Source organism: Chanodichthys erythropterus, chromosome 21 (genome assembly GCF_024489055.1).
Source record: "Chanodichthys erythropterus isolate Z2021 chromosome 21, ASM2448905v1, whole genome shotgun sequence".
NCBI lineage: Eukaryota > Metazoa > Chordata > Actinopteri > Cypriniformes > Xenocyprididae > Chanodichthys > Chanodichthys erythropterus.
In genome coordinates, this window is record NC_090241.1 from 15,488,228 (window position 1) to 15,500,655 (window position 12,428).

Genomic DNA, 12,428 nt, shown 5'->3' on the forward strand with positions numbered 1-12,428 from the left:
CTGAATATGCTGGAGACTGTTTCTGGATGAGAGCAGAAGATTTTTCTTGAAACCCTCCCGAACAACTTTTGGTGATGTAGGTGCGGGTTGATAATTTTGTTTAGGCTTTCTGAGACTCAAGACTCAACTAATCTCTGCAATTCTCCAGCTGTGATCCTTGAAGAGTCTTTGTCCACTCAAACTTTCCTCCTCACCGCGCATTAGGACGATTTAGACACACGTCCTCTTCCAGGCAGATTTGTAACATCTTTAGCTGATTGAAACTTCTTAATTATTGCCCTGATGGTGAAAATGGGGATTTTCAGTGCTTTAGCTTTTTTCTTAGCCACTTTCTATTTTGTGAAGCTCAACAATATTTTGCTCACATCAGAACTATATTCTTTGGTTTTACTCATTGTGATGAATGATTAAGGGAATGTGTTTCCTCATGTTTATACTCCTGTGGAACAGGAAGACATGGCTGGACAATTTCATGCTTCTAGTCTCCCTGGTGTGCTAAAAATGGGGATATGAATGGGAATATACTTCAGAGATATTTTACTCATAAAAAAATCAAGGGGTGCCAATAATTGTGGCCAATGTGTATTGGAGAAAAACATTTATTTCATAATGTGATTTTCCCCACCACTTTCAATTGTTTTACTTCAATGAAAGGTTAGATTTTTGCTAATTTTAGGAATTAAAGATCAAAAGAATAAACAATGCAGATTAATTTTTATAGTCATCTTTGGTCATATTTACCAAGGGTGCCAATAATTCTGACCACCACTGTATGTAGGCTTATGACAAGATATGGTATGCACTGCAGAGCACAAAAGAACTGACAGTCTGGTTGAACAGTCAGGATGAAGTGAAGAATCTTTGAGCAGCTGTGCAACTACATGCTGACGAATAACAATGTCTATCACAAGCAGAACACAAAACACAGCAGCTGCTTGTCATTGAAACAATATGCTGTTTCATTATATACACAAAATGTTAATTAAAGTTAAAGATAAAAAGTATAAACATTATGATGGAACAATAGATCATGTTATCTCTGTGCACTGTGTGTGTGTTTGCATTATGTATTTATACATTATCCCTAAATCATGAACATGTTTACAGTAAATGTGTAATAGTGTACCTGTATAATTTTATTTGATTCACTGAAATTTGTATGTATATTAGGATTTTTACTTGTTAGAACAGGAAACAGTTCAGCAGTAAGTGATTGATTGTGTTTGATATTTTACTGTTGTTTTGGTAGATCCCCTTGGTGTATATTCAAAAGTATTTAAAGGTGCTCTAAGCGATGTCACACGTTTTTAGGCCAAAACATTTTTTGTCACATACAGCAAACATCTCCTCACTATCCGCTAGCTGCCTGTCCCCTGAACACACTGTAAAAAACGCGGTCTCTGTAGTCGCCACAAGCTCCAAAAACGGCAACAAAAACTACCTGGTGCAGCCTGGACCATGAAACATAATAAACATGCTCCAGCCAATAATCGACAAGAATGATTTTAAATGCGCGTCCATGATTGTTTAAGGAAGCACGGAGGGGAGGGGGAGGAGGAGGAGGAGGAGGGAGGGTCTAGCTAGCCTCTGTTTTGTTTGACAACACTTCGAACGTTAACAGGAAGTTACTCCACCCAGGATCGCTTAGAGCACCTTTAAGTAATTACTGTGTGTTGTTAAGCTGTGATACAAGTATGCTTCTGTAAAAGCCACCAGTCGTGTCATTTTTAACTTTTTTGTGAAACAATCGATATGAATCATTAAAAAAAGTTTTAATTAATAATTATTCAATTCTAGATAAAGAACTACCATATAAACCCTGAAGATAAATCCACCAATTGGTGAAGTCGCTCTTACCATGGAAAATGGAGCTCAGCAGTAGCCACGCTTTCCCATAAGCATTGTAAATGACAATGTCTTTCTACATTCTCAACCAACTATCAAAATATTTCAATATTTTGTAGTAGGGATGTCAAAAGTACTGGTACTTCGGTATACTGAAATTAATAAAATGTAATAGTACCAGTTTCTACGCTACTGATAATGTTGACTTGGTACAATGCATGTCCTTATGAGGAATTCATTTAAGCACACTTGTTTATGTCTTGAGTCGTATATTTTATTGTGACAATTAACAATATATTTATTTGAAAAATACAGTATATTTAATCAAACATACTGTACAAGTAATATTGTGAATTACTATTACAATTTAAAATAACTGTTTCTATTTAAATATATTATAAAATGTAAATAATTTATGTGTTGATTAAGCTGAATTTTTAGCAGCCATTACTCCATTCTTTATTGTTACATGATCATTCAGATCATTTATTTATTCTTATGTTTAATATTATTATCGTCAATGTTGAAAACAGATGCTGCTTAATACTTTTGTGCAAACATAATATTTATTCATGATTCTTTTCTGAATAGAAAGTTCAAAAGAACAGCATTTTAAATTGAAATATTTTGTAACATTATAAATGTCTTTGTCACTTTTAATCAATTTTATGCATCCCTTCTTAATAAATGTATTTCAATCTCATACAAGTCCATAAATACACATCTTTTTTAAACTTCAAATGAAATCTTGCATTGATGTTATTCAACATGAAGCTGGCTGCTGTCGTTCAAGGTTTTGTTTGAAAGTCCTATTGAGACAGTTCCTGTTGGACACAATGAAGCTTGAGAGGTGCATTGACAGTTTTGCCCTTTTGTTTTGTGTCTCTAATGGCACAGAAAATGCTCACATCATCTTGAGGTTTTGTACAGCCTTCTTCAGGTTTGGTACAGCCACTAAAGATATAGATATTGGAGCTTGCTCATATAGTAAAAGCAGTAAATGGAAAACTCCTTGAGTCGTAAAAAAGGAGTTCAAAGAGGCAAATGCTTCCTCAGAGCTGTCTTAATGTGTAAGATGTGAAATGTGAATACTTAACATTTTGTCATAGCAACAGACAGTCTCATGGTAACAGAGTCATCTTTTTTTCATACTTTGCCCATTTATATGCCCAATGTCTTCAAACTAATGAAGACTAAAGTCCTTAGATGAATAGACACTTCACACGTTTGTACATTTGTTTATTTCAGCCACAATCTTATCGACTGCAAAGAGGAGCTGCCACTCCACACAGCATTAAACACACAGTGATGGACGATCAGAACATTATTGCAGGATTGCAGTGTCGGCCATAGGCAACATTTGCTTTTGTTGTTAAGTTTTCTCTTTTTTTTTAGAAACCAGTCCCCCCACCACAAAATAAAAACAGTATTAAAGACACAATTAAAAACAATTGAAACAACGGCAGTGATGTCTGACACTCATTGAAGTATATGCGCGAGACATCACTGCCGTTGACAGAGCGCGATCAGACATCACTAAAGGAGTCCTGAACGGAGTTGGACATAGTGGTGTATTAGAGGTAAAAAATGATATACATACTTTTTGGTTTCTCTCACAAACTGATCGTTTCGTGTCTTAGGACATTAATGTGTCGGCACGAGCCGCAAGGTTTCATTTGGATTTGTCTAAGCAAGGTTTATTCACTCTTATAGATAAAGTTCCCATCAACCGCCATTATTTGAATGACAGAGGGCAGCGGTTGCAGTTAAAAATCATAATTTGTGATCGACTGAAGAAAAAATGCCACCTACATCTTGGATGCACTGGGGGTAAGCAGATAAACATCAAATTTTCATTTTTGGGTGAACTATCCCTTTAAGGTGTGCAATTAATTTTCAGGAAACGTACAGCTAAAGTAGCTTCAGGCAGGTCTTGACCACATTACACTTATCACTTGTAATTCACACATGTTTGCTCAATCGATCAATCAAGCAATCTCTCTCTCTCTAATAACTGCATTAGTCTGCATATTAATGGCTAAAGCCTCCGTGAGTAGGCCTAGCTCTAAAATGACATTTGGGAAATAACAATGGAGGCTTGGGGTGAGACAAAAACCTTACAAACAAAATATCTAAATAATATCTTGAGGTGTGGTAACCAATATAAGTGGAATAGTTGATTCCGATTGCAATATATAACAATATGTGATCTTGGGTTCAATCCCTGGGAACCAGGGGTTTTTTTTTTTTTTTTTTTCAAAAAAAAAAAAAAAAAAATAGGATGAGGAATTAACCCATATAACATTTAAAACAACACAAATATTACAAATTATGACATTTAAAAAGAGCGCAAGTCACTCGTATTTCTAAAGGAACACTGCCCAACAGCGACACCCGCAGGTAAAGTTACAGCAGGAGTCATGCCTCCCTTTGCTTTCATAGAAAACCAATTAGACCCCCGGTGTGCAGTGGGTTTTGTGGCGGGTAATTGAGAATGAATGGGGGAAAGTCACATGAGAGGAGGCAATGTCTCCATCGTGCTATGATTGAATGTAATTGGTTATGATTGGATATGATTGGTTTGTGTGATAAATGCGCGTTCCTTGTGTCAGTTTGAATGAACAAATTATGGTGTCAGTGGGAAGTAAGTAAACAGTAAGTAAACAGATCACCCAGTTAGATATCAATGCTTTATGTCACGTCAAAATCAAACTTGAAATGGACTGAAAACATGATGACTGCAGGGTTTTTTTAGTGCAATCAGCTTGGTTAAATTAAAAATACATCTTCGTGTCTGTGACAGACGGTGTTTACGGAGCATGACTGATGATCCAAAATATCCTAAGTTGACTATTAAAAAGAAAACCATCAATACACAAATAAAATATAATTGTTAAAGCCTTTAGTTATTATTTTGGAATTAATGTAGAAATGCTTAAAATACTAACTTGATGAGATTGACTTGGTTTTGATAAACAGAACATTAGAATACATTGTTGATGTAAAATTACAAAATAGAATTGTATTTGTTTTTTTGATGTAATGTAAAGTAAATGTAAAGTAATGTTCATTTAACAAGGAAGATGTGTCAATGTTAAGAGTAATGCACATGAATTTGATTCATAAAAAAAAGTGCCTCCTCATTTAAGAATACCACTGCATGCCACTGGAATATATATATATACATATATATATATATAGGCTATACTCAGTGTAAACTTGAGTAAAGAGTGTCATCTAACATGGGCACCAGAATGAAACCGTGAGGCTCATAGAAGAAGATGGATCATGCCCATCAGACGTCTGTCCTTTATTTGCCTAATAAAGTACACTTTGTAAAATATTGTGTTAATAAACATGTTTATAGTGCACAAAGTTTAGTGGCAAAAAAACATCTTATCATTAGAACATCTTATTAATTGAGAGACTGTATGGACTGCGAATATGTACAGAAAAGCTAAAATGTGAATAAATGGTGACTGACCAAAGCAACTGACTCGGTCTGGTCACCCCTCCACTTGTTAAGTATTGTATGCTAATCGTTGAGCACTGTCATTCTTGCTACAATGACATTTTACAACCTCAACTAGTTGCCTTGTCATAAAAAGGTCAAATTATCTGAAATTTCTGAATTATTGACCTTGACATACAGTCATTAGGGTCTGGGTCTGCTCTATGATTATAATTTCCTGGTTTGGTTTATTTTTTTATCACCACAAGACAAGAGTTTTCAAATATTAGCCTAAATTTAAAGGGGTGGTTCAATGTGATTTCACTTTTTTAACTTTAGTTAGTGTGTTGCTTGAGCATAAAGAGTATCTGCAAAGTTACAGCACTGAAAGCTCAATGTAAACGGAGATATTGTCTTTTAAAGGGTTAGTTCACCCAAAAATGAAAATTATGTCATTAATGACTCACCCTCATGTCGTTCCAAACCCGTAAGACCTCCGTTCATCTTCGGAAAACAGTTTAAGATATTTTAGATTTAGTCCGAGAGCTTTCTGTCCCTCCATTGAAAGTGTATGTACGGTATACTGTCCATGTCCAGAAAGGTAATAAAAACATCATCAGAGTAGTCCATGTGACATCAGTGGGTTAGTTAGTAGTTTTTGAAGCATCGAAAATACATTTTGGTCCAAAAATAACAAAAAATACGACTTTATTCAGCATTGTCTTCTCTTCCGGGTCTGTGTATATCCACAGTGACGCTGCTTCTTCTTCTTCTATGGCGGTTGGCATCCAGCTTATTGGTGCATTACCGCCCCCCTTCTGCTCCGGACTGTGACGCTGATGATGTGTTATGTAATGCGCCCAAGCTTCGTTTACAGTCTGAGGGAGACACACACTGTATTCAAGCTATTCTACATTGTTTGTATTTTGGTATTGCCATATTTTTTTTAAATGGTGCGTAGGTGTGCATGTCGCGGATGTCCTAATCGCGTCACAGTCCGGAGCAGAAGGGTGGCGGTAATGCACCAATAAGCTGGATGCGAACCGCCGTAGAAGAAGAAGAAGCAGCTTCACTGTGTATATACACAGACCCGGAAGAGAATACAATGCTGAATAAAGTCGTAGTTTTTGTTATTTTTGGACCAAAATGTATTTTAAATGCTTCCAAAACTTCTAACTAACCCACTGATGTCCCATGGATTCCTTTCATGATTACCTTTCTGGACATGGACAGTGCACCATACCTACACTTTCAATGGAGGGACAGAAAGCTCTCGGACTAAATCTAAAATATCTTAAACTGTGTTCCGAAGATGAACGGAGGTCTTACGGGTTTGGAATGACATGAGGGTGAGTCATTAATGACATAATTTTCATTTTTGGGTGAACTAACCCTTTAAAGTTATGGCAGTTTAATGCCTACAAAAACGACCTGTTTGGACTACAAACGAGCTTCTTCCCGGGTTGGTGACATCATAAACCCTGCAAAACACACCCCCGGGAACACGCAACAAATAGGGCTAGGCCATGTCCCCCAGCATGTGGAAGCGGAAGAGTTGTGTACACCGGACGCGAGCAGTGCGACGCGTCAAAAGATTATAGAACCCATAATAATCTGTGATATTTTCTACACTGGATGCGGTACTGAAGACAGCTTCCTGAATCTACACGAGTTTTTTGCTGGATGGCTATTACTGAATGCACAAATGCTATTACTGAAAGAAAGCAGTTCCCACTTTAAAAGCAGAAGATGCTGTTTATTGGCTTCAAACTGTAAGTACGTTTTATTGTTTGAACATGTCTTTTAAACCTATAGTTCTGTTGCTATTTTTTTTGGTTGCATCAAGGACATAAACAAAGACAAATGGGTTTTTGCTTTGTTAGCTAGTCAGCTGTATTATAGTGCATACTTCTCCAACAAACTTCTATGTTCATAGACAAACAGTTGTTCATGCTATAAATTAAACGCTACCTTTACAAAAATGCTACTACTCATGTATTCGGCTACATTAAAGCTTTAATCAGGATTAAACTGTATATTGAAAGCTAACAAACGGCAGTGACAGCATATCTTAACACTTTGACACAAATACTAAATGAAATATCATTCATAAACGTCCTTTAAAAGCCTTGATTGCGGTTCATCTGGGTCTGATTCGGGCTCAATTTGATAAAGCAATATAATCGCCATTATTTACTTAATTATTTATTTTTATTTATTAATTTCCCCCGAAGCCCACGTAACCGGTAACAAATGTTTAGGGGCGTGGCGTTTCCAGATGCTTCAGCGAATCAAGATGGCTCTGGATACACTCGGTCAGCTAACCAATCTGAGCACATTGCGTATTTCGGAGGGAGTGGCTTCATAGAAGCAGGAAGTCAAACGAGCTGTTCGAATGAAACAGAGGTGTAGAATAGAGTGCCCCAGGGATGACGCGTTTTTGTAGGCAAAACCCGGAAGTGAGTTAGCATTTTAGGACTTCCGGTTCCAACGCCGTAAAGTCTATTGGTTTTTTGAATGGGTTTTTGGTACATCGCCTGAAATAAGGTCTGTGGTTAACAAAGCCTCTAAATACTTTCACGTTTTGATCTATGACATAAAACACACCAGTTATAACCCACTTGTGATTTTTTAAACTTTTACTGTGTCTTCAAATCGGCGGTTGCTAACAAATTGCTAAAAGGGACTACTTCCTTTGGCGGGGACTTTAGACGTCATCATTAGAAACAGGACATTTGGACAGCATTTCTCATGAAAAAGTGGATAAGTATTAATACACAGCGCAGAACATAATCAGCGAGCATGTTTTTAAATAGAGTTGTTTTCTAAATAAAGTTTGAGGACGCTTGGTGGTGACGACGTTGATCCGCGACCATGGTGTGCTGTAGTCCGTTTATAGCCTACTGTTAGCCTTTTATATCTGACGACTTTATTTAGGCTTCAAAATCTATAAATGTTGTGTTAACTTGTAAAGATTATCTTGATAGACAAAACGTGTAAGTGTCATAACCTTTTGTTAAACACAGAGCTTATTTTCTGCGATTTTCCAAAAGTCTATGGGAAAAATGAATAGGCTTTCAGTCGAGGGAACCCATGCGACGCTAACTTCCGGGTTGGCCTACAAAAACGCGTCACTCTATAGAGGTAAAATATATGAAAAATAGTTTTTTTTTTTTTTTTTTTTTTTTACGTAGCATTAAGACATGTTAAACTATGCTAGAAAAAAAAAAAAACACTGAACCACCCCTTTAAGGTTTTTTTTTTTTTTAAATGCCACTCTTTTAAATGCTTTTTTTCTTTTGTTATGATTCCAGACAAATGTATCACCCTGACATTGCTGAACTTATTTGATAAATATTAAAATGAAATAGCCTATAATTCAGAAATATTCATCATATATGTTTATTCAAGTCCTATTGAGTATATTTTTTATATAAATGAATAGATGCTGACACATAAAAAGTGACATGTCGCTGACCCATATGCTACACAAAATATAACATAATAACAAGTCATATTTTTATAGCACTTTATACAATACAGATTGCAGTTTTACAGTGATAAACAGTAAAATAATGATTAATTCAGTTCAATTTGGCATTTCCCTTTTAGAGCTGCTTTACAGCCAAATTATTAAATTAGTTCAATTTGGCTATAAAACAACTCTGCAGAAAACAGTAATGTCATCGTCCATCTCAGTTAATTTCTCATCAAATAGTGTCAGTGCAATTAGACCAAAGATAATGTTGAATATTAAGTATGTAAGGTAGTACCACTAGATCTCTTTTATTGAATCCAAAAGGTTTTAATTATATTTTGTTACATATAAAGGTATTTTAAAGATTTTTAATTGTCAAAAAGTCTAACTGGTTTAACCGTCCAAAGGACAATACAGCCATTTAATTTGTAATTAAAATATCTTAAAATCGAATAAATGTATATATTTTTATTCTGGCATGATTTTATAACATCATTAACATAGTGCAAAATAGTATTAAAATTGTGTAGAAGTCTTTGCTTTGTTATGCTTTGTTATGAGAAAGAATGTCCGGAAAAATGAATTTCATTGATGTCAGTTGGAGTAACCGATATAACCATTTTGGATCAGTCATGCGGTCAGTATCATGTGACAGTATGTGACGTCATTCAGACATGTGCAAAGGACCACATGGTTGTGAAGCAAAGTAACTAGCTATTTGAAAAATTCATGTTTTCACTTGATCTTACGCATGTCCCGAAACATCAGGTCATTCGGTACAACCGCTATAAAACATGGAAAATGTTGTAATATTTTAAAAACTTACTTAATATAAAATGTTTAATTGTCATTTTGCTTTCTAGCGATCAAGCTAACTAGCTAGCTAGCTAGATATCAGCCTGTTAGCATTGTTCGAAAATACCGTCATTCGGTATAAATATCGTATTCGGTATGACTTTTTTGGTGACAAATTTTGTCCATCTTGTAAAAAATGACAAAAGCAGTGTTAATTGATCATAAAAACAGTTAATAAAAGTTCAAAAGTAATTATATCTCACTTTTAAAAACATTCATCAATGACCCTTACCTGTGTGTTGTATTCTAGAAAGATTTAAAGAAGTCTAAGACCCATCCTTCGAGACTCATCCCCTTAGTGATGTTTTTGCTATACTAAAAGAGAGCCTTGAGACATGGTTAACAATAACATATGGACGTTTTCCAATGTGAAAACCATTTTGCCAGCCTTGTATTATTGCAGACCATGGGCCCACTGATATTATCACTGATGTCAACTGACCTCTGATTTTATTTATTATTATTTATTTAATTTTTTTCAAAAAAAAAAAAAAAAAAAAAAATATATATATATATATATATATATATATATATATATATATATATATATATATATATATATATATATATATATATATATATATATATATATATATATATATAGATATATATATATTTAAAATGTTGTTAAAACAATAAATCACATTCTGTGTAAGGAATTTTGACAGCTTAAAATTTGAATAATGACAAATAACAGCATCTCAGATAACAATGAGATGCATCTGAATTACACTATATGTACAATTTTTATATAGGCCTATATATTTAAAGGGATGTCACCAAATATGAATTGAGATAGTATAAATGCATAATTCTCAATTAGCTAGGTTATTATGATAATGAAGATGTGAAATGTACATAAAATAACATAGAAACACCAGCAACAACATGCCACTGGGGGCCTTCTGCCCCATTTCTAAGGGCTTTACTTTAACTTTTCACTTCAAAATACAAACAATATTCAAATCTAATTGTTTAATGAATTAACACCCCCACGCCCCATTAACAAACAGAGATACAAACTTTTAGTATCCAACATAATGTAAATTCACAGATGACAATGATGCAAATAATAAATAAATATATAAATAAATATATAAACTTTCCACTTGAATGGAAAGCTCACTTTTATGCTCTTGGGTTATTTGGTTAATTAGAAAGAACTATTGATGGGTGCAGATCTCAGAAGAGTTCAAAGGAGTCCTTTGATCAGTGATATGTTACATAAATCTACTTCCTTTTTTTTTTTTTTTTTTTTTTTTTAATTTAGAATCCTTTGTTATTTATTACATGTGATTCAACATAAACCTTGCGGTCAGAGGAATGCAGTAAAAATAAAATTAAGAAAAAAACAAAACAAAAGGTAAATTGCTTCTGCTTAAAACAAATTTAAGGTTAAAATCAAGTGCTGTTTACTTTAAATGAGCAGTTTCTTTGTCTCATATGGACCTATTATTTGGCTTATGTTTAAGGGGCTATATGTAAAAAAATAAATAAAATCATGTACAACCCCAAGAAAAGTTGGGACATTTTGTAAAATGCAATAAAATCAAGAATCTCTTGAACTTTTAACACGTTTTCACTGGCCAAATTAATTGCATTTTGTAAATATAAGCAAATTTTAATTTTGATGGCTGCAACACACTGCAAAAATGTTGGGACATAGGCAAAATAAAAGAATATCCAAGCTGTTTTGTATCAGTCCACAATTAGCAGGTGAATTGGTAATATGTGATGGCATCATGTTTGGAAATAGTCTCACATAGCCAGATCTACATAGTCTATAGTCTCAAATATAGCCTAGTTTATAATCAAACTATCATAACAGTGTAATTTAATGACCTCATCTGTCGCCATGCAAATATTGAAGAGTTGATGCAAATATATCCACATCACTTCCATCAGATTCTTTCTTAACTGCTGTTCCCTTTCAGTCGGTCACGTTCGACGTACGTCAGTAGTGACCGACGAATCGGGATATCGCTTAGAGAGCCCTATCATCTTCGTGTAAACTAAAACAAGCCAATGGAATTGGCGTGCGATATTTGCATAATGCGCACCGCCCCCGACAGGTGTATATAAATAGGAAGTGGATGCAATTGCACTCTGTCTTTCGCTTCGGAGCCATTCACTGGTGTCCTGTTCAGAAGACACCTTTCTTCGTTTGTTTTATTCTAAAACATTGCCTCAGAAGAGGATTTACAGCGAGCTATCGGTGCTGGTGAAGAGGGCACGTTCAGCGAGGTCGCGAGTGTCCGAGGAGCTGAGCTATAAGCTCTAAAACTGCTGTTTTCACAGCAACACAAAGAGTGTGTGTGTGTAGCGATTTGGGCCGGTTCCTCGGTGTGTCAGGGAGTGGTGTACCTGACACATCGCGTCGCTCCCTGGGTGCTTCAGCACGAGTGAGTTGACTTCCCCTTCTAAAAGAGCTTTATAGACGAACCCTGACAGTATGTCATTTCGTCTGTGCGTTACTGGGTGCGGTCGTTCCCTGGTCCCTGCTGATGGGCACAATCGCTGCATCTCGTGTTTGGGCGTTCAGCACGCTGAAGCAGCTTTTGTGGATGGTTCATGTTCCCATTGCGGGAACATGACCATCGCGGTGCTGAGGTCGAGGCTCTCCTTCCTGAAGTCTCAGGAAGCGGGGGTCCCCTCTCCTATGCCGCGTATGACCGCTTTTTCCGGCCCCGGGAACCGGAATGACGGTACGGCGCTGTATAGGGAGGGCGACCTGAGGATAACGGTCAGGGCTCCCCCGCCGAGCGGAAACGCTCCTCGGGTCCCTGCCGCCTCGTCAGC